Source organism: Citrus clementina, unplaced genomic scaffold, assembly GCF_000493195.1.
Source record: "Citrus clementina cultivar Clemenules unplaced genomic scaffold, Citrus_clementina_v1.0 scaffold_8, whole genome shotgun sequence".
Taxonomy (NCBI): Eukaryota; Viridiplantae; Streptophyta; class Magnoliopsida; order Sapindales; family Rutaceae; genus Citrus; species Citrus x clementina.
In genome coordinates, this window is record NW_006262022.1 from 6,561,472 (window position 1) to 6,584,059 (window position 22,588).

Genomic DNA, 22,588 nt, shown 5'->3' on the forward strand with positions numbered 1-22,588 from the left:
TTTTTTTAATTTCTAAAATAAAAAAAAAATTGACTTTTGAGTGGGTGTTTAATTAGAAATTGTACTAATATGTAATTTTAGCAAATGTTAAAATTGTAAAATAATTAAAGGAGTTTTAAGAGGTATTTAGAAGGGTGCCAATAGTCACACTCTTTGTTGTTTACTTCAAAAAATAAATAAATAAGTAATTTTTGTTAAACTATTTATCCATTAGTAACACAATGTAGTAAAAAAAAATAATAGATACAAAAACTGTCTACAGATAACTTTTTTTCAATTTCAAGTATGTAAAAATAAAAAGCAAAAGTCTCTTTTTATAGTAATACAATCATAAAGTAATAAGTAATAAATCTTAAATATAAGAGATAATAATCTTTAAATTGAAAAAATAATTGGAGTTATAGGCATGGACATACCCAATATAGGACTAAGTAGGGCACAATCTCCAAGCTTTTGGATAATTTCAAAAGGTGATCTTAAATAAGGCTTTATTCTCTTAAAATTTTATAAAAGTGTCACACTTGGGTTTTGAAACTATAAATATGCTTTAACTGATTTTGAAGAGTTTCAACTTGCCCTATGTTTAAAAGCCTAATTCTTTAAAGTTTATTTGTTATTTTGATTTTACAAAATGTATTATTGTGATAACTTGCGAGCATAAAATAAACAAAAAGAATGACATTCTTTTCATTGTACTTAAAAATTAAACTAAGATAGATATACTTTAAACTTAAATATTCTAAATTCATCATCATATAAAACCAACAAGTAACAAAAGTAAACATGGCATATTATTTAATCTTACTAGACATCAATCTATTGCTTCTATCATTAAATTGCGCCACTACTGAGTACATGCTATCTAAAGTATGCATTAATAATAAAACTATCATACATCATTTTAAGAATATGTTGTTAGAACTATAAATCTTTTGGTGAAAACTATCTCCTATAATATAGGAATATTCATGTTGTATCACCAAAAATTAATAACAGATTATGCGAAAGCGTACCTGAATCCATAATGCTAAATTACTCTTTAGAGTTGTGTGGTTGGCCTTCCAAATTGACACATTTTCCTAGAGAATCCTTTAATTTTCTCTGTACTCTCTCTCTAGTGATGGAATATTGTTGGTTATTTTTATAAGCAATTACTACCAATGCCAATGTGCAAGTATACACAACAAGTAATAAAGTAATGAATATTCAAGATCGTCTCCACAGGGATTGATGTTACTCGAAATGCTATAGCAATCACAATAGTGCAAATCAACTTAAGGCAGAAGTCAACAATCGTAAATTAAGTTCTATCATAATTGATGTTTGTGAGAGAATTAAATGAAACAATACTGTAATGAAATACTAGATAAAATGTGTCTAAAATTCAATTGAGATTATGGTAATTGAATGATCAAACTCTCCTTATGAGCTGACTGTTTTTCATCAAGTTAGCACCAGTTGTTACGGCAAGTGCTGCAGCACTGGGCAAAATTAATCTGCATCCTCAGCTATCGCATATTGGAAGTCTCATACCCTTAAATCTATTAACAATGACCGGTTGCTAATCTACTTATGGTATGGCATTATGATCTTTAATCTCTTCACCCTATAAGGTGAACACCTATGTCTAGTGTGTCACAAATCTTAACTTCAAATATTGCCCTTATGAGATTCAAGATAACTTAATCCATGAAACTTAACTTAAGATCAAGTAATACTCTAATAATATCTGCTAAGACATGCCCTTTTGCTGCTCTATCTTAACTGAAACTATTAAATGGGTGGTCAACCGAAATAACAGTTATATTCATAAAAGCTAATAGAGTAAAATGCTACAGCAACGACATAACAATACATAAGAATAGTCAAGAACCCATAGAATTGTTTGTCACTCAACTACAAACAAGTCTAGTTCATATTCTGAATGAGAAAAATAAACATAAATATATAGATCACGGGATGCATCAAAACAATTAAAGTAAGAAGATAATTATAAGTTGAGCACAGTGAAAGACAAATCCAAATAATTATGCACGATTCTTCAATGTTGCCGAAACAACATTCTCCAATTCTGATCTTCTTCTTCTTTCATTTGTAATTATTCTAATGATAATTCCCTTGCCGCCTTTTTATGTCGTGCACGCCTCTTTTTTATATTGCAAATTAGGATAAACAAAAGCCCATGAGCGTGCATGCGTTAAATTAGGAAACAAGCAGATTGCGATTCTGTGGTTGACCCGCACCTAAGTTTTCTCCCACATTGCTCCCAGATTGCTACAGCACAGGTTGCTCTAACATCCGCAACCACACTGCATTATTCCTGATTGTGCTTTACTTCTTTTGTGGCCATCTTCTTTCCTCTTCTTGCTCATCTAATGTCTCAACATCCCCTCATGAATCAAGACTTTTTAAAAACCAACAATTATGCACCTGTTTTTAGCACAAATTACTTTGATTTAAACAAAACTTATTAAGACTCAACTAAAATGAATGTTTACGCAAAATATAACCAAAATGTAATAAAAACACCTTATTTGATCTCTAAGTGACCTTAATTTAAGTCTAGAAAGGATATAATAACTCTCATTTCCTAGAGTTATCACACCCCCAAACTTAAACCATTACTTGCCCTCAAGTAATGACACATACTAACACTTCACACAAACAATCATGCACACAACTTTAGCTCTTTTATCAAATTTGAAAGAATTCTTCCACCTTCAAATCACAATCCCAATCATGGAAAATGACCATAGTAAATCAGTTCTAGACTTAAACTTCTTTATGTCAATAGTGTGTGTGCTCATTTGATTGAATTCCAGAGATACTATAACATCACCAAGGGACTGTATGAATTTCAGCAGTGATAACACTTTATTCATAAATGGGGTAGTATAAATTTCACATACTCAAACTGTGATAATTTTAAGATTGATAAACTAGGGAGTATTCAACCTCCTCACTGTAATATTTATCTTTCATGTGAATGTCAATCAATTGTAATGATAACACCTAATTACTCAAACCATGCCCAGATCAGAGTTTCTGCAGTAATATCTGTAATATAATTTTATCTAGAGGTATCTTTTACTCAAGGCTGAACATGGGGCTTATGAACAGACCTGCCTACTCAATGCCTTAAACAGAGGACTTCTTTATATATATATGTATGCTACAACATTGCTTATAACTCTCACTACCTTTGAACACAATTCTGCATATGGGGTACATACTCAGATCTGGTTACTCAGCAACTTGAGCCATTGGAATAGAGTTTATTTCAAAGGTATCACAGACAATCAAACTTGCTTCTCCCCCCAAACTTAAGATCTTTTCTATTCTTTTGGCTCTACTCTAGTAGTCTCATACAATTCAACCAAAGTCTAAGTGTCGGGACATAATTTCACTTCCATCCATAACTATCTCTACTTGGCATTCTCATAAATACTGAATAACACTCAATTTATCTTCATTAGGTTTTCAAATCCATACACAAATATTAGATAACAAAGCTTCACACAACACAAACATAAACACATGAATTCGGAAACACAACCTCCCCAAACTTGAGATTTGCTGTGTCCTCACAAGCATACATAACGAAGGCACACGAATTGACAAGGATATGGAATACCTTAGAAAATACCATACAAATTGATAAGCAGAAGGAAATAATTTTTTTTATGATGAATTAAATGAACTAGCAAGGAAAGAATACTCCCCTGTGGTGGGGATTGTGGCACATGACGGGATGTTATCATCGCTTCTTGGATGTACTGCGCAACTTATCCTTTAGTGAAGCTTGTGGGGAAGTAGCTGGCAATGTCTTTGTCTTTTTCTGCACGGGGCCGGTGAGAGGAGTTGTGGCTGGGGTAGCTGGCGTGCTTGCCACTGATTTGGTTCGTTTTGGTTGTGGTGAGGTTGCTGTAGCAGTGCCTTTAGACGTACTGCCTTTTCTTTTGCTGGATTGTCACGGACTGGTATGAATAGGCTGGCTAAGCGTTTGCTGTGGAGGAATTGGAGTTGATGCATTAGTTGCCTGGCCTTCAGCTGTGATGGTAGCAATGATATCAAGTAGCTGCTTGGCTACTGCAGGTGTAGGTGTAACTCTGGTTCCTGCAGTAGCCAGCTCGGCATCAACTTGCTCCATTTCATCTTCAGAGGTTGGAGGTGTTGCTATTTTTGCTTTACCCTTACCCCTAGCCTTGCCCACAAGGACTGGAATTGACGGTTCCTCTTCAGGGTCTTCTTCCTCATCTTCTTAAATAATGTGCTTTTCTTAGTTTTGGACTGAGTTAAGATGTAAGGTTCCTCATGTTCTTTTTTAGAGTTATCCTCTGTCTCTGTGAGTGAGCTATCAGTCTCAGACTTGTCACCTTCTTCCTCAGGTTGATCGGATGGTTCAACATCTTCTGATTCTACCTCTACCTGTGGTTCGGCTGCAGCTGCTTCTTTTGGTTCATCTGTGGCAGTGGCTTCTTTACTGGCTTCTGCTAGAGCACCTGTGGTGTTGGTATCAAAATTGTACTGCTGGAGTAATGAATCAGAGAAGTTCCGGTGAGTGCGTTTCATGTACAGAGCAAATTGGTGTAGTTGGTTGTCCAGGTGCTGTAGATAACTCCAAAACCGATCGTCTTCCCTCTGCTGAGCTTCAGCACATTGAGTTATACTAGTGCTGAGTGCCTGGATTGTCTGTTCTAAACCAATAACTCGTCTTGCTCCTATTACAACAGCTGGTTCAGTTATTATTCCAACACTCTCACCAGCAATTCTCTCAATGGTCCGTGCCATAAAAGCATTATAATTCCTGATATGGTCATCTCTTGCATCAAGACGAACACCGGAAACTACATAAATGCTGGTGATGAGTAAGGAAACAGCAAGGCAGCAGTTTTATGAGTCTTAACTGCACAATCCCGGATTTCTTTTACGATGATGCTACCCACATCTATGGGAAGTTCTCGAACAATGACATATAAAAAGACCAACCTCTCTTGTGAAACCATAGTAGTGTGAGTGGTTGGCATAAGTCTAGATTTCAGACATTTCACCCACACCTTAACAATACGTTTCAAATCTATCCTATTAACTACACGCTTTTCCTCGTTAACCGATGATACCCCTTCGATTGTAAGAGTTGTGAAAATGGTGTTCCATTTTTTCGGAGTAAATTTATCAAGCAACTCGGCATACTCACAATTAATTTCAGCAGGTAAATTATAAAAAATATTTATAACGCCAGAGTCTAATGGAACAAGTGTATTTCTTACCCAAATGTTGTATTAATCAGGGCTTACCAAATTGGCATAAAATGTTTTGACTACTGGTAGCACAGGATCTTGAGGGTGGTTGCAAAACTCTAACCATCCTCGCTTTACTGTAACATTGTGTATTGTTTGCACAATTCCGGTGAGTCGTTCTAGAAATTGAAACCATTTTTCTTCCAGAATTTTACACGGCTCTATGAATTCTTCATATTTTTCTTTGGCGTGGTAACTCTAGAAGCGTGACTGATCTTTGAGGTGGCTGGCTATTTTCTTATACCTCGGCATTGCTATAGCAGTAACAAATTGAGGCTAATGTCCCTGAGAGTAAAATGAGAAGAAGAGGTTAAAAATTATGAGAGTTGTACTTTGCAAATGAGATGGGGAATAATGTCGTAGATCACTAAGCACAGTGACTCCCTTTTATAGTGGACTTTTAAGTGAAGATAAATCCGGTAACTAAAGATAAATAAGGGAAGAAAATATTTTTAATTTAATGTGTATATCCTGAAAACATAGGCCAGCGAAATTAAGGCATTAATTTCAGAGATTTTTTCACAATTTCTATCCAAATCCATGCCTCTATCTGTCATGATTTATCTCTAACGGTAAGTGAGAGGCTCCATCTTTTAAGTTACTGTAACGGTAAAATTGGTTGCTGCAGCACTCATGCATTTACTCTAGCAACGGTTACATACTCTACACTAAAACCCTCTGACACGTGGCTTCACCTCTGCACTCTGCCACCATACAACCTCACTTGTCAATATGGAATTTAATTGTCACACATACTTCCCACAAACTAAAATTAATTAAGAATAAAGAGATCAAATGATAGTAAAAGTAAAGAATGCAATAATGTGAAAGGATGAAACTAAATAGCTAGAATGGAAGAACACAATTAAATAAAATGGTAAAGAGGGAGAGCTATCAACAAAACTAAAAGAGATCAAATTTGGTTTGAGGTGGTTGTCTCCACAATGGGTTGTCTCCCATGGAGCGCTTGATTTAAGGTCCTTCAGGTTGACCTTCTTTCATTGTTCAATAGCTTGGTTCTTTAAGGAGTAACACCTCCTTTGAACAATCTGCCTCTGGATGTATGTAATGCTTAACCCTGTGTCCATTAACTTTGAATTCTTGACCAATTTGTTCATTTAGAAGATCAACAACTCCATGAGGATAAAATTTTAACAGCTTAAACGGGCCATACCATCGTGACTTGAGCTTTCCCGAAAATAATCTTAGTCTTGTATTGTGGAGCAACACTAATTGACCAGGGTTGAATTGCATGTGTTGAATATGCTTGTCGTGTCAGTGTTTTGTCATCTCTTTATAGATTCTTGCATTTTCATATGAAAATAGTCGTAATTCATCTAGCTCATAAAGTTGAAGCTTCATTTGCTCTGCTGCAGCATGAATATCCCAATTTAATTTCTTCAGTGCCCAGTGTGCTTTATGATCTAGCTCTAGTGGCAAATGACAAGCTTTTTCATAAATAATTCGGTAAGGAGACATGCCGAGTGGAGTTTTGTATGCTGTTCTGTAGGCCCATAGAGAGTCATGTAACTGTAAAGACCAATCCTTCCTCGTTGGGTTCACCACTTTTTCTAAGATCTTTTTAATTTCTTTATTGAACACTTCAGCCTGACCATTAGATTGTGGGTGATATGCTGTTGCTACTGATAACTCTAGGAAATGAGAGTTATTACATCTATTCTAGACTTGAATAAAGGCCATTTAGAAAGCAAATAATGTGCTTTGATTACATTTTGGTGAACTTTTGCATAAACATTCATTTTAGTTGAGTCTTAACAAGTTTTGCTTGAATCATAGTAATTTGTGCTAAAAACAGGTTTTAATTTGTAGGTTTTAAATTTATAAAAGGATGCGGAGACATTAGATGAGAAAGAGAAGGAAAGAAGATGGTCACAAAAGAAGGAAAGCACAATCGGAAATAATACAAGTGCTGTTGCGAATGTTAGAGCAACCAATGCTGCAGCAATCTGGGAGCAACGCGGGAGAAAATATAGGCGCGGGTCAGCAATTAAATTATAATCTGCATGTTTCCTAATTTAAACACAGGCACGCGCATGGGCGTTGGTTTGGAAAACCTAATTTGCAAATATATAAAGGAGGCACGCACCACATAGAAAAGCGGATGAATTATCATCCAAAAACAATTACAAAGGCAAGAAGAAGAAGAAGATCAAGATTAAGGAGTGCTATTCGGCATCGTTAAAGAACCGAGGAGGATCCTTAGACTTTCATTGTGCTTAATTCATATTATCTTTCTTCCTTTGATTGATTGGATGTATTCTGCGATCAATATATTTATGTTTACTTTTCTAATTCAGAATATGAACTGAATTTACTTGTAGTTGAGTGACAAATAATCCAATGAGTTCTTGACTGTTCTTATATGATGTTATGATAATGCTATAGCATTATACTCTAATAGTTTTTATGACATAATTGTTATTTTGGTTGACCACCCATTTAATAGTTTCAGTTAAGATAGAGCAGTAAAAGGGCATGTCTTAGCGGACATTATTAGAGTATTACTTGTTCTTAAGTTGAGTTTCCTGGATTAGGTTATCTTAAATCCCATAAGGGCAATGCTTGAAATTAAGATTTGTTATATCCTAGACATAGGTGTTCACCTTGTAGGGTAGAGAGATTAAAGATCATAAAGCTATACATTAAATTTATGAGCAACTAGTCATTGTTAGTAGATTTAAAGATATGAGATTTCCAACATGCGATAGCTGCGGATGCAGATTTGTTCTACCCAGTGCTGCAGCACTTATTATAACAACTGGTGCTAATTCGATAATCAACAGTGACCCCATTAGGAGAGTTTGATCATTCAACTACTATATTTTTAATTGAACCTTGGACACATTTAATTAAGTTTATTTTATTACGATATTGTTTTATTTCCATCTCTCGCAATTATTAGTTACGATAGAATTATTTGACAATTGTTTGTTTCGGTCTTTAGTTGACGTGCATTATTGTGATTGCTTTAGCATTTTGAGTAACATTTATCCCTGTGGAGATGATCTTGAACACTCATCACTTTATTACTTGTTATGTATACTTGCACATTGGCATTGATAATAATTGATTATATAAATCAACCAACAAGTTTTTGGCGCCGTTGCCGGGGATTGATTGTTTATTTTTAAAGTGTGAAGTAAATCGTGATAGCACTAAACTAAACTCGATTCATTCTATTGATTGGCAGATTAGTACGTGCATGTGCAAAGATAGATCTGAGGTATTCCAATTCAATCTTGAGATTGAAAGGACTCTCAGGAGATTGCGAAGAGAACAAAGAAATTTAAAAATTGCTTCAGGCATGAATAAATTGCAAGATGAGGGAAATTTGGACCTTCACGGACCTTTACAACCAGCCAACATTTAAGAAGAGCAGAATGAATATGCTAACGGGAGACAGCCATGCAACAACAATATTTACATGGCTGATGACAGAGACAGAGCTATAAGAGATTATGCTGTACTAACTCCTCAAGTTGTCCATCCTGGCATAATCAGACCTGAAGTAGATGCTGCCAACTTTGAGTTAAAACCAATGATGTTTCAAATATTGCAAACAGTTAGGCAATTCAATGGATTGCCAAATGAAGATCCTCATCTCCATCTTAAATTTTTCTTGGAAGTAAGTGATACTTTCAAGATTATTGGAGCAACGCGAGATGCCTTAAGGCTGAGGCTCTTTCCTTATTCCTTAAGAGATCGAGCAATAGCATGGTTAAATTCATTACCATCTGATTCCATCACTACATGGAATGAATTGGCTGATAAATTCCTAATGAAATATTTTTCACCGACAAAGAATGCAAAATTACGAAATGAGATTACCTCTTTCCATCAACTAGAAGATAGGAGTTTGTACGAGGCTTGGGAAAGGTTCAAGGACTTGCTCAGAAGGTGTCCTCTGTTGTGCAAATTTTAATGTACTCGCAAGCGCACGAATCTATTGTAGTATAGACTAATGGTGACGAATGTCGATCCCACGAGGAGGTGGATTTTAATTATGTGTATAATTAATTTTGTAAATGAGTGGTTGGATTTATGGTGGAAATGATTTGGAATACGCTAAAACTTAAATTAAAATGGCGAGAATAAATTCTAAAATTGGAATTGCAATGGAGAGAATAAATTAAAGAGAAAATCTATTAAATTGACGTACTTGGGTATCTGGATCCGTATCAACATGCATCATATGCTAAATAATCCGTATTAATGCCAATTAAATCATGAGAGAGGAATCCACACCTCATGAACCACGCTCTAATCAATATGGTGCTAAGGGCTTATCGTGCCAAATAATAATAACCTTATACTAGAGGGCCGGTGAAACCAAGGCGGTACTAGACAAGATTAGTATTATTTGTCGACGAGAAGTCAAAACATCCACAAAAACTAAAGGGGAAGAGAAAATAAATTTACCAAATTAAGCCCATGATACATGTTGAGACTTCACCTTCAACCCAAGCTTGAAAGAAAATTAGCCACTCATAATTGAATTAGGGGCAAAATGAGAATTTATTAAAATACGTAGAAAATACAAGATAGAGAAGGAATTACAGAAAATGGATCCCAAAAATGGATTCAGAGATATGAAATTAGGGGGGGGGGAGGCCCCCTTTTTATAGATACATGGAGTAAATCATGGCCATCGGATTAAAAACAATTTGGACGCTCAGGATTGCGCCACGTCATCAGTCAACAGTACGCGGTTTGACCACGCGGATGAACAGTAACACGGTTTGACCCATATGAACAGTAACGCGGTTTGGTTGAAAATAATCCTGTGTGATGCATGTACTGTACGCGAGATTTTTCGTCCACTGATATGCTGCCACGTCACCATCAACAGTACATAAGAATTTTAGCCCAACAAGATCGTGACACCTCATCAGTCAATGCCACATCATCGGTCAATGCCACATCATCATCCGTCTATGTGAACAGTGTCGTGAACAGTAACGTATACAGTACCGTACATGTGAATAGTGCCATTTTTCCTTTTATGCTCCTCCTAAGGTTTTCGACCGTCCTGAGTTCAAAAGTGATGTCTGTTTTGCCATCTGATCTCTCCTTTATTGTGAAATGACTATAATGCCCCTAAAATACATAAAATACTTAATTAAAATAAAACACATGTAATTAAATCACAAGAAGGTTAAATACATAAAAGTAAGGGTTGTTAGTAAGACTTGAAATGTAAAATGACGGTTTTCTCCTTTATAAATATGCATTTTCTAACACTCAACACACCCCCCAACCAGCTTATTGCTAGTCCCTAGCAAATAAAGCGAAAACAAAATTCAAATCCAAAATGATATATATTTTTTTTTAATAAAAACACTCGTATTTATTCAATCAGATTAATGATAGCACTCAAATAAAAGTATAAGTATTATCTCCAGTCTAAAGCAACATCACACCCACATCAACCATTCACATGAATCAGCCTAGTAGACTTTGTTATAGCTACTTTCAAGAATGACATGTCAAATCCTAAAATCTCACTGGAAGTAGTGACACTCTCACAAAGAAATTAAAACCCAATAAAAATAGTCACTCCAATGAATGGTAATTGAGAGAGAAAATAATAAAGAAGTGATATCACATGCTCTCACCAAGATGAAATAAATATGCCCTCAGCTTAGAAATAATACGATCTCAAGTCAAATAAAATGTTAGTCAACCCACTTTATTTATTTTTTTTTTTATGCATCACTACATCTTTTTAGCCCATATAACTAGCTTTTACTTCAGATTATAGGTCCCTAAAATCAAGAAGGACTTTTATTAGGATGTAACGTAGGCTAGGGACATGGTTAACAGAGAAGGCTAAATCCTATTATGAAAGAAGTGATGAAGAAGAAAATCATCAAATGGTTAGATGCTGGAATCATATACCCAATATCAGATAGTTCATGGGTAAGCCCAGTTCAGTGTGTTCCAAAGAAAGGAGGGATAACAATAATGGCTAATGAGAAGAATGAACTTATTCCTACAAGGACAGTGACTGGATGGAGAGTGTGTATGGATTACAGAAAGCTCAACAAAGCGACAAGGAAAGACCATTTCCCACTTCCATTTATAGATTAGATGCTGGACAGACTTGTTGGAAAACAATACTACTATTTCTTAGATGGGTATTCAGGCTACAACTAGATTGCTATAGCACCAGAGGATCAAGAGAAGACTACATTTACTTGTCCTTATGGAACATTTGCCTTTAGAAGAATGCCATTTGGGCTATGCAATGATCTAGCAACTTTTTAGAGATACATGATGTCTATATTTTCTAATATGGTAGAGCAGACTTTGAAAAATTTCATGGATGATTTCTCAGTTTTTAGAGAGACATATGGTAATTGTTTACACAACTTGGAAGAAGTTCTTAAAAGATGTGAGATGACCAACTTAGTACTCAATTAGGAGAAGTGTCATTTCATGGTACAAGAAGGAATAGTGTTGGGTCACAAGATATCCAAGGATGGTATTGAGGTAGATAAAGCCAAGATAGAGGTATTAGATAAACTGCCACCCCTAACCTCAATAAAGGGTATTAGGAGTTTTTTGAGTCATACTGGATTCTATAGAAGATTCATTAAGGATTTTTCCAAAGTAGCCAAGCCTCTATGTTCATTGTTGGAGCATGACAAACTATTTCACTTTGACAAAGAATGCCTTCAAGCATTTGGAGAATTAAAGAAAGCATTGATCACTGCTCTAGTAGTTATATCTCTATATTGGAATTTACCATTTGAATTGATGTGTGATGCTAGTGACCATTTTGTGGGAGCAGTATTAGGGCAAAGAAAGGATAAGGTTTTTCATTCCATATATTATGGAAGCAAAACTTTCACTCCAACTCAGATTAATTACACCACTACAGAGAAAGAGTTGCTGATAGTAGTTTTTGCTTTTGACAAATTCAGAGCTTACCTGGTAGGTACTAAAGTAATTGTTTACACAGACCATGCAGCCATCAAATATTTAATTTCAAATAAGGATGCCAAACCAAGACTAATAAGATGGATCTTATTGCTTCAAGAATTTGATCTGGAAATTAAAAATAGAAAGGGGACTGAGAATCAAGTGGCAGGCCACTTGTAACAGTTGGAAGCAGACACTAGTACATTGACAAGGAAGGGCATCACTGAAACTTTTCATAATGAACAACTGTTGGCAGTACAGCAAGCACAAATGCTGCAGCAGTCAGAATCTCCATGGTATGCAGATTTTACTAACTATCTAGTAAGTGGATTACTACCACCTGAGCTGAAGTTTCAAGAAACAAAGAAATTTCTTCATGATGTTAGAAGCTACCAGTGGGATGACCCACATTTATATAAGCTATGCTCAGATCAAGTAATAAGACGATGTGTTGCAGCAGAAGAAATACCTCATATACTGGAGTCATGTCATGCTGCAGCATATGGAGGACATTTTGGTGGTCACAGAACAGCTGCCAAAGTTATGCAATCAGGTTATTATTGGCCCACTATTTTTAAAGATGCTTATAAATTTGTTAAATGTTGTGACATGTGTCAAAGGACAGGGAACATAACCAGCAGACATGAGATGCCATTGACTAACATACTGGAAGTAAAAGTTTTTGATGTTTGGGGAATAGATTTCATGGGACTTTTTCCCCAATCCTTTGGAAACTTATATATCTTTGTTGTTGTAGATTATGTCTCCAAGTGGGTGGAAGCTACAGCATTACCTACCAATGATGCTAAAACCGTGGTGACTTTTCTTCAAAAAAATGTTTTCTCCAGGTTTGGTACTCCTAGAGCAATTATTAGTGATGAAGGCGCACATTTTTGCAATAAAATCTTTGCTACAGCAATGATGAAATATAGAGTCAGACACAAGATAGCAACAACATATCACCCACAGTCCAATGGTCAGGCTGAAGTGTCCAACAGAGAAATTAAAAAGGTCTTAGAAAAAGTGGTGAACCCAACAAGGAATGATTGGTTTTTACATTTGCATGACTCTTTATGGGCCTACAGAACAGCATACAAAACCCCACTCGGCATGTCTCCTTACCGAATTGTTTATGGCAAAGCTTGTCATTTGCCCCTAGAGCTAGAGCATAAAACACACTGGGCATTGAAGAAACTAAATTGGGACATGCATGCTGCAGCAGAACAAATGAAGCTTCAACTTTGTGAGCTTGATGAATTAAGGCTGTTTTCATATGAAAATGCAAAAATTTATAAAGAGAGAACAAAACACTGGCATGACAAGCATATTTAACACAGGAAGTTTATCCCTGGTCAATTAGTGTTGCTCCACAATATAAGACTAAGATTGTTTCTGGGAAATCTCAAGTCACGATGGTTTGGCCCGTGTAAGCCATTGAAATCTTACCCTCATGGAGCTGTTGATCTTTTAGATGAACAAACGGGTCACGAATTCAAGGTTAATGGGCACAGGATTAAGCATTACATACACCCAGCAGCAGAAGGGTCAAAGGAGGTGTTATCCCTTCAAGAACCCCACTATTGAGCAAAGACAGAAGGTCAGGCTGGTGGACCTTAAATCAAGCGCTTCATGGGAGGCAGCCCATTGAGGAAACAACCACTTCAAACCAATTTTGATATCATTTGGTTTTATAGACAGCTCTTCCTCTTCACCATTTAATTTAATCTTGTTTTGCCATGTTAACTATTTATTTTTATCCTTTTTACATTATTGCATCCCTTCTTTTCGATTTAATTTAATCTATTTTATTTTAATAATTTTAGACTTAATTTTAGTTTGAAGTAAATGTGACAATTGAATTTCATATTAACAAGTGCAAGTATCTGGTGGTAGAATTCAGAGGACAAAAACCACGTGTCAGACACTTTAGTATGGATTCTGTGTCTGTTGTTGGAATAAGCAAATGGGGGCATCAGCAATAAATTTTCCCATTACAGTAAATTAAAGGTTGAAGCTTTCACTTACCGTTGGAGATGAAATCATGACAGATGGAAACCAATATCCGAAATCACAGCTTTAATTTCAATGACCGATAATTTTGGGATATGCACATTTAATTCAAATATTTTATTCCCTCAATTATCTCTAATTACTGTAGTTATCTTCAAATTACAGCCCATTATAAAAATGAGTCACTGTGCTTAGTATCTAAGCCACTATTCCCCATCTCTTTCGCAAGTCCAACTCTCCTAATTCTTAAACACTTCTTCTCTTTTGGCTTTTAGGAACAGTAGCCTAACTTTGTTACTGCTACAGCAATGCCGCGATATAAGAAAACAGCAAGCCACCTCAAAGATCCATCACGATTCCAGAGTTACCAAGCCGAAGAAAAATACGAAGAATTCATAGAGCCATGCAGGATTTTGGAAGAAAAAAATGTTTCAATTTCCAGACCAACTCATTGGAATTGTGAAAACAATTCATAATGCTGCAGCAAAGCGAGCATGGCTAGAGTTTTGTAAACACCCTCGCAATCCTGTACTGCCGATGGTAAAAGAATTTTATGCCAATTTGGTAAGCCTTGATCAGCACAACATCTGGGTAAGAAATACACTTGTTCCATTAGACTCTCGTGTTATCAATGCTTTTTATAACTTACCTGTTGAAATTACTTGTAAGTATGCTAAATTGCGTGATAAGTTAACACCGAAAAAGTGGACCACCATTTTTACAACTCTTACTATTGAAGGGGCATCATGGGTTAACAAGGAAGGGCGTGTAGTTAACAGGATAGATTTGAAACCTATTGCTAAGGTGTGGGTGAAATTTTTAAAATCTAGGCTTATTCCCACCACTCACACTACTACGGTTTCACAAGAAAGATTGGTTTTGCTATATGTCCTTGTTAGAGGGCTCCCCATAGATGTGGGTAGCATTATTGTAAAAGAAATCCGAGAGTGTGCAGCCAAAACTCACCGAACTGCTGCTTTGCTATTTCCTTCACTTGTCACCAGCATTTGTGTAGTTTCAAGTGTTCGTCTTGAAGCCAGCGATGATCATGTCAAGAATGATGGTGCTTTTACGGCACATACAATTGAAAGAGTTGCTGGCGAGAGTGCTGGAACAACCACTGAACCAGCTGCTGTAACAGGAGCACGACGAACTCTTGGCTTAGAACAGACCATCCAAGCACTCAGCACCAGTATCAATCAATGTGTGGAAGCTCAGCAAAGGGAAAATGGTCAGTTTTGAAGCTATCTACAGTACCTGGATGGACAACTACACCAATTTACTGTGTACATGAAACGCAATCATCGGAACTTTCCTGCTTCCCTGCTCCAACAATATAATTTTGACACCAGCACCACAAGTGCTCCAGCAGAAGCCAATGAAGAAGCCACTGCTTCAGATGAACCAGCAAAGCAAGTTGCAACTGAACCACCAGTAGAAGTTGACTCAGAAGATGCTAAACCATCTGACCCACTTGAGGATGAAGGTGACAAGTCTGAGATTGATAGCTCACCCTCAAAGGCATAGGATAATTCAGAGCAAGAACGTGAGGAACCACTCATCCCCACCCAGTCCAAAACTAGGAAGCAGCACATTATTCAAGAAGAGGATGAGGAAGACCTTGACGTGGAACCTCCTATTCCAGTCTTTGTAGGCAAATGAAAGGATAAGGGTAAAGAAAAAATGACAACACCTACAGCCTCTGAAGATGAAATAGAGCAAATCGATGCTGAGTTGGCTGCTGCAGCAGCTAGAGCCATGCCTACATCTGAGCAAGCCAAGCAACTACTTGAGGTAATACCTGCCATCACAGTCGAGGGCCAGGCAGCTGACGCATTGACTCAAAAGACTCCACAACCAAGTCCTAGCCAGCCTATCCGCACCAGTCCAAGACAACCCAGCAAACGAAAAGGCAGTACGTCTGCGGGTACTGCTACAGCAACCCCAGCCACAACTCCTCTCACCAGCTCTGCAGCGAAAAAGACAAAGATATTGCCAGCCACTTCTCCAAAGGCTTCACCAAAGGATAAGCTGCACAGTGCATCTAAGAAGCACTGATGACATCCCATCATGGGCTGCAGTCCCCACCATAGGGTAGTACTTTTATCTCACTAGTTTCCTTCTTGTTATGAAAAAAAAAAGATTTGGTTGTCCATTTGTGTGTTTTTATTTTGTTTGCTTGTGAGGACACGACATCTCTCAAGTTTGGGGGGGTTGTTTTCGAATGCATGTGTTTTATGTATGTGTTTATGTTTGTGTTGTGTGAAGCTCTATTGTCTGTTATTTGTGTATGGATTTGAAAACCTAATGAAGATAAATTGAGTGCTATTCAATATTTATGAGAATGCCAAGTAGAGATAGTTATAGATAGAAGTGAAATTTTGTCCCAACACTCAGCCTTTGATTGAGTTGTATGAGACTGCTAGAGCGAAACCAAAAGAATAGAAAATATCTAAAGTTTAAAGGGAAAATCATGTTGATTGACTGTGATATTTATAAAATAAAACTCTGCTCCAATGGTTTAAGTTGATGAGTAACCAGATATGAGTATGCACCCCATATGCAGAAATGTGTAAAAAAGTAGCGAGAATTATGAGCAGTGCTGTAGCATATATATTAAAAAAAAAAGTCCTCTGTCTAAGGCATTGAGTAGCCAAGTCTGTTCATGATCCCCATGTTCAGCCTTGAGTCAAAGATATCTCCAGATAAGATTATACTACAGATATTACTGCAGCAACTCTGATCTGGGCATGGCTTGAGTAATTAGGTGTCATCATTACAAGTGATTCACATTCATATGAAAAATAAATGTTACAGTGAGGAGGTTGATTATCCCCCAGGTTATCAATGTTAAAGCTATCACAGTTTGAATTTGTGAAATTTATGCTATCCCTTGTAAGAATAAAGTATATCATTGCTGAAATTTCTGCAGCCCTTTGGTAATGTTACAGCATATCTGGAATTCAATCACAAAGGCAGCACACACACAATATGGACAGAAAGAAGCTTAAGTCTAGAACTAATTTACTATGGGCATTTTGTATGATTGGGATTGTGATATGAAGGTGGAAGAATCTTTGCAAATTTAATAAAAGAGCTGAAGTTGTGTGCATGTTTGTTTGCGGGAAATGTTAGTGTGTGTCATTACTTGAGGACAAGTAATAATTTAAGTTTGGGGGTGTGATAACTCTAGGAAATGAGAGTTATTACATCTATTCTTGACTTGAATAAAGGTCATTTAGAAAGCAAATAATGTGTTTTGATTACATTTTAGTGAACTTTTGCATAAACATTCATTTTAGTTGAGTCTTAACAAGTTTTGATTGAATCATAGTAATTTGTGCTAAAAACAGGTTTTAATTTTTAGGTTTTAAACTCATGAAAAGATGCGGAGACATTAGATGAGAAAGAGGAGGAAAGAAGATGGTCACAAAAGAAGGAAAGCACAATCGAAAATAATACAAGTGCTGTTGCAGATGTTAGAGCAACCAATGCTACAGCAATCTGGGAGCAACGCGGGAGAAAATATAGGCTCGGGTCAGCAATTAAATTACAATATGCATGTTTCCTAATTTAAACATAGGCACGCGCATAGGCGTTGGTTTGGAAAACCTAATTTGCAAATATATAAAGGAAACACGCACCACATAGAAGAGTAGAGGAATTATCATCTAAAAACAATTACAAAGGCAAGAAGAAGAAGAAGATCAAGATTAAGGAGTGCTGTTCGGCATTGTTGAAGAACCGAGGAGGATCCTTAGACTTTCATCGTGCTCAATTCATATTATTTTTCTTCCTTTGATTGATTGGATGTATTCTGCGATCAATATATTTATGTTTACTTTTCTAATTCAGAATATGAACTAAATTTACTTGTAGTTGAGTGACAAATAATCCAATGAGTTCTTGACTGTTCTTATATGATGTTATGATAATGCTATAGCATTATACTCTAATAGTTTTTATGACATAATTGTTATTTTGGTTGACCACCCATTTAATAGTTTCAGTTAAGATAGAGCAGTAAAAGGGCATGTCTTAGCGGACATTATTAGAATATTACTTGTTCTTAAGTTGAGTTTTCTGGATTAGGTTATCTTAAATCCCATAAGGGCAATGCTTGAAATTAAGATTTGTGATATCCTAGACATAGGTGTTCACCTTGTAGGGTAGAGAGATTAAAGATCATAAAGCCATACATTAAATTTATGAGCAGCTGGTCATTGTTAGTAGATTTAAAGGTATGAGATTTCCAACATGCGATAGCTGCGGATGCAGATTTGTTCTACCCAGTGCTGCAACACTTATTATAACAACTGGTGCTAATTCGATAATCAACAGTGACCCCATTAGGAGAGTTTGATTATTCAACTACTATATTTTCAATTGAACCTTGGACACATTTAATTAAGTTTATTTTATTACGATGTTGTTTTATTTCCATCTCTCACAATTATTAGTTACGATAGAATTATTTGGCAATTGTTTGTTTCGGTCTTTAGTTGACGTGCATTATTGTGATTTCTTTAGCATTTTGAGTAACATCAATCCCTGTGGAGACGATCTTGAACACTCATCACTTTATTACTTATTGTGTATACTTGCACATTGGCATTGATAATAATTGATTATATAAATCAACCAACAAGTTTTTGACGCCGTTGCCGGGGATTGATTGTTTATTTTTAAAGTGTGAAGTAAATTGTGATAGCACTAAACTAAACTTGATTCATTCTATTGATTGGCAAATTAGTACGTGCATGCGCAAAGTAGCTAGCAGCTAATTGGATGTGACAAGCGGCTAACCAAATTTTGGGCAGTAAGTTACTGGAATGAAAGCGGCTATCCAGATTTCAAAAGCAGCTAACCGGATTTCAAAAGCGGCGAACCGAATATGAAAAGCGACATGCCGAATATTGTGAAATTCAAATTTTTGTTGTAATGGTAACATAAAAGCGGCTAACCGGATTCCATAAACGGTAAGCTGGTTATGACTATAAAGTGAATAACGGCTAGTTTTTTAGCTCAAACTATAAAAACTCAAATCCAATTTATTTTCAATCTTTCTAGCAAGCAAAAACAAAAAGCACACATCATATCTTGAGCTCTCAATTTGTAAATCATTATTTATTGAATCATCTTTGTTCTTCATTTTGTTCATCTATTCTTTAATAAAGTTTATTTTGTTGTAATTTTCATTTCTTCATCTTAATTATAAGTGTTTGAGTGTGTGAGACACTTGAGTGAAGAGATTGAGAGATAATCTCTTTGTTGTAAAGGTTCATTGACATCTCAAAGTCAATTGTAAGCATTTAAAGCCTTGGAAGGCTTAGATTAACAAATCCTCAAGCTTGGATCGCTTGGAGGCGTGGACGTACGCGGGGATTGCCGAGCCACGTAAAAATTCATGTGTTTGTTTCTCTTCTCTCTTACTCATTTGTTATTGTGCTTTTATTGAACTTATTGCTTTCGAATTTATTAAGGCGTTAGATTGGATTGTTGTGTGATTTTGTTAGGACAATTTTTAAAATACCAATTCATCCCCCCTCTTGGGTTGCATACTTGTATTTCATTTATAACCAGTCTAGTCCATCAATTATACCAACATAGGATCAAAGTGGTGTTTGTCACAACTATCGTAACTCAACTCATCAATGGTCACTTTGCCAATACAATTAAATGACATAGATCATGATGTAGATGTATAACATGGAAATTTCATGCAATGTGATCTTAATATGCCTATTTTCAACTGGTCTATTATAAACCTTAATGAGATCAAATCATATTAAAATCAAAATGTGAATAAACCAAAACTTTATTTCTATAGAAAATAACCTTAAATATCTATAAACTAAAAAAAGTCTATATTATAACAGTAACTAAAATCACAAACTCCCATTAAAATTAGATATTGTTAACATTTATATTTCATAATGTTGATTTTGATGATAACAAACAAGATTAAGAATGATTAATCTTTTAAGCTCAAATTATTTTTTATACATTTTAAATGAATCATTATTCTCAAATTGTAAGGTTTTATATTTAATGGAAAAATGATTTTATGAAATTAGTTGTTTTTCAAGTTTATGATTTAATTGAAAGAGTTTTGAAAACTTTGAAATCAACAAGTATTGCTTGAAATTTTGGAAAAAGACTTATTTGAAAAGTTTCATAGCATTTTGGGTCTTATCATAATTTTAGAAAGTTTTTAGAATAGTAAGCATTATTTAGAGATTATGAAATTGAACCTATTTACAAAACAATATAACTTTTTGGGCCATAATACAGTTTTATAAAATCTTAGGGTCCAACTGTAATTTTAGAAAACAGTGCACTGTACCGGTTACTGTAGCAAGCGGCTAACCGAATGTGACAAACGGCTAGCCGGATTTTGGGCAATAAGCTTCTGGAATGAAAGTCGCTAACCGGATTTCAAAAGCGGCTAACCAGATATGAAAAGCGGCATGCCGGATATTCTGAAATTCAAATTTTTGCTGTAACGGTAACATAAAAGCGGCTAACCGAATTCCATAAACAGTAAGCTGGTTATCACCAAAATGTGCATAACGGCTAGTTTTTTAGTTCAAACAATATAAACTCAAATCCAATTCATTTTTTGTAATCTTGGCAGGCATAAACAAGTGCACACAACATATATTGAGCTTCAATTTTGCAAATCATCATAGATTAAGTTTTCATTGGGCTATCATTTGTATATTCACTTTAAAAGAAAGTTGTTTGTTGTAATTTTTATTTATCATCAAATTGTGAGTGTACAAGTGTGAGAAACACTTGGGGTGAAGAGATTGGGGAGATAATCTCTTGATTGTAAAGGTTCATTGACACCTTGAAAGTCAATTGTAAAACTTGAAGCCTTAGGAGGTTTGGTTAGTGAAATCTTCAAGCCGGGTGAGCTTGAAAGCGTGGACGTAGGTGGGGATTGCCGAACCACGTAAAAATCATTGTGTTGGTTTTCTCTTCCCTTACTCTTTTATTATTGTGGTTTATTAAATTTATTGTTTTCAATTCCATAAAGACATTAGATTGAATTGTTGTGTGGTTTGCTTAGCTTAATTTTAAAAATTCCAATTCACCCCTCCTCTTGGGTTGCCTAGTTAGTATTTCATTTGGTATCAGAGCGAGGTGCTTTTGTGTAGACTTAACCGTCTAGAGTTAAAGATCAATAGCAACCCAAATTAGCTCAACCTTCATGGAAAGCCAATCCACCACTAGACCTCCATTTTTTTATGGTAATGACTATCCTTATTGAAAAACTAGGATTATAGTGTTTTTACAAGCCTTAGATTATGAAATATGGGAAATAGTTTGTGATAGTTCATTCATTCCTAGGAAGAATGCTTTAAGTGAGTCGAATAGGAAAAATATGTTTTTAAATTCCAAGGTTAATGCTTTATTTTGTGCCTTAAATAAAAAGGAATTTTATAGAGTTTCAAATTATTCTAATGCTTATGAAATTTGGAGAAAACTTGAAGTTCTGTATGAAGAGACTAAAAATGAGGAGGAATCTTATTAAGTGTCAAATTTGGAACTTATGGTAATTAGAGATGAATCGGATGATGAACTTGATGAGGTAAGTGATCTTCCTACATATGATGAATTACATGACGCTTTTAAAGAATTACATGATGAGTGGATGAAAATTGGTCAAAAGAATACATGTCTTAAAACAAAAGTTGTAGAGCTCACAAATAAAAATGAATTTCTAAGTGCAAAGATTGCATGCTTAGAATTAGAGGATAAAACACTGCATGACAAAGTTGCATTATTAAATGAGAAACCTAGCACTTCACACAAGTATCTAGAATCACATGTAGATGACTTGAAAAATAAAAAAGATGCCATGCAAAAATGCAATGTTTCATTAAATGAAAGAATTAAAGGACTAGATTTAGATAATAAAATGTTGCATGATAAAATTGTTTCATTAAAAGGTAAACAAAGCATTTTGTATGAACATGAAAGATCACATGTTGATGAATTGATGAAAGAAAATGAAGTGCTTAAGAAAAAGAGTAATGAGCTCCATGAAATTGTGTTAAAATTCACAAGTGGTCAAAAGAACTTAGAAAAATTACTAAACACTCAAAAATATGTGATGATAAAGGAGGACTTGGGTATAAGCCTTACTTGAAACAAAAATATTATAAGAATTATTTTGTTAAGGCTACCTCCACAAGTGATCATAAAATTATTAGTCATTATTGTAATGGAAATGGTCATATGAGTTTTAGATGTCCAGTTACGAGAAATGTATATTATAGAGTCAAATTTATTTGGGTTCCAAAATGAACTAAATTTAACGCTCA

At 35.5% G+C, this 22,588-nt stretch overlaps 1 non-coding gene across 1 annotated transcript; it reads right to left on the minus strand.

Moving 5' to 3' along the window:
- Nucleotides 1-9,128: 9,128 nt before the first annotated feature.
- On the minus strand, nt 9,129-9,232 carry LOC112096532. Its single transcript, XR_002904434.1, has one exon. It is a non-coding gene; the product is annotated as a small nucleolar RNA R71 (small nucleolar RNA).
- Between the last annotated feature and the right edge of the window lie 13,356 nt (nt 9,233-22,588).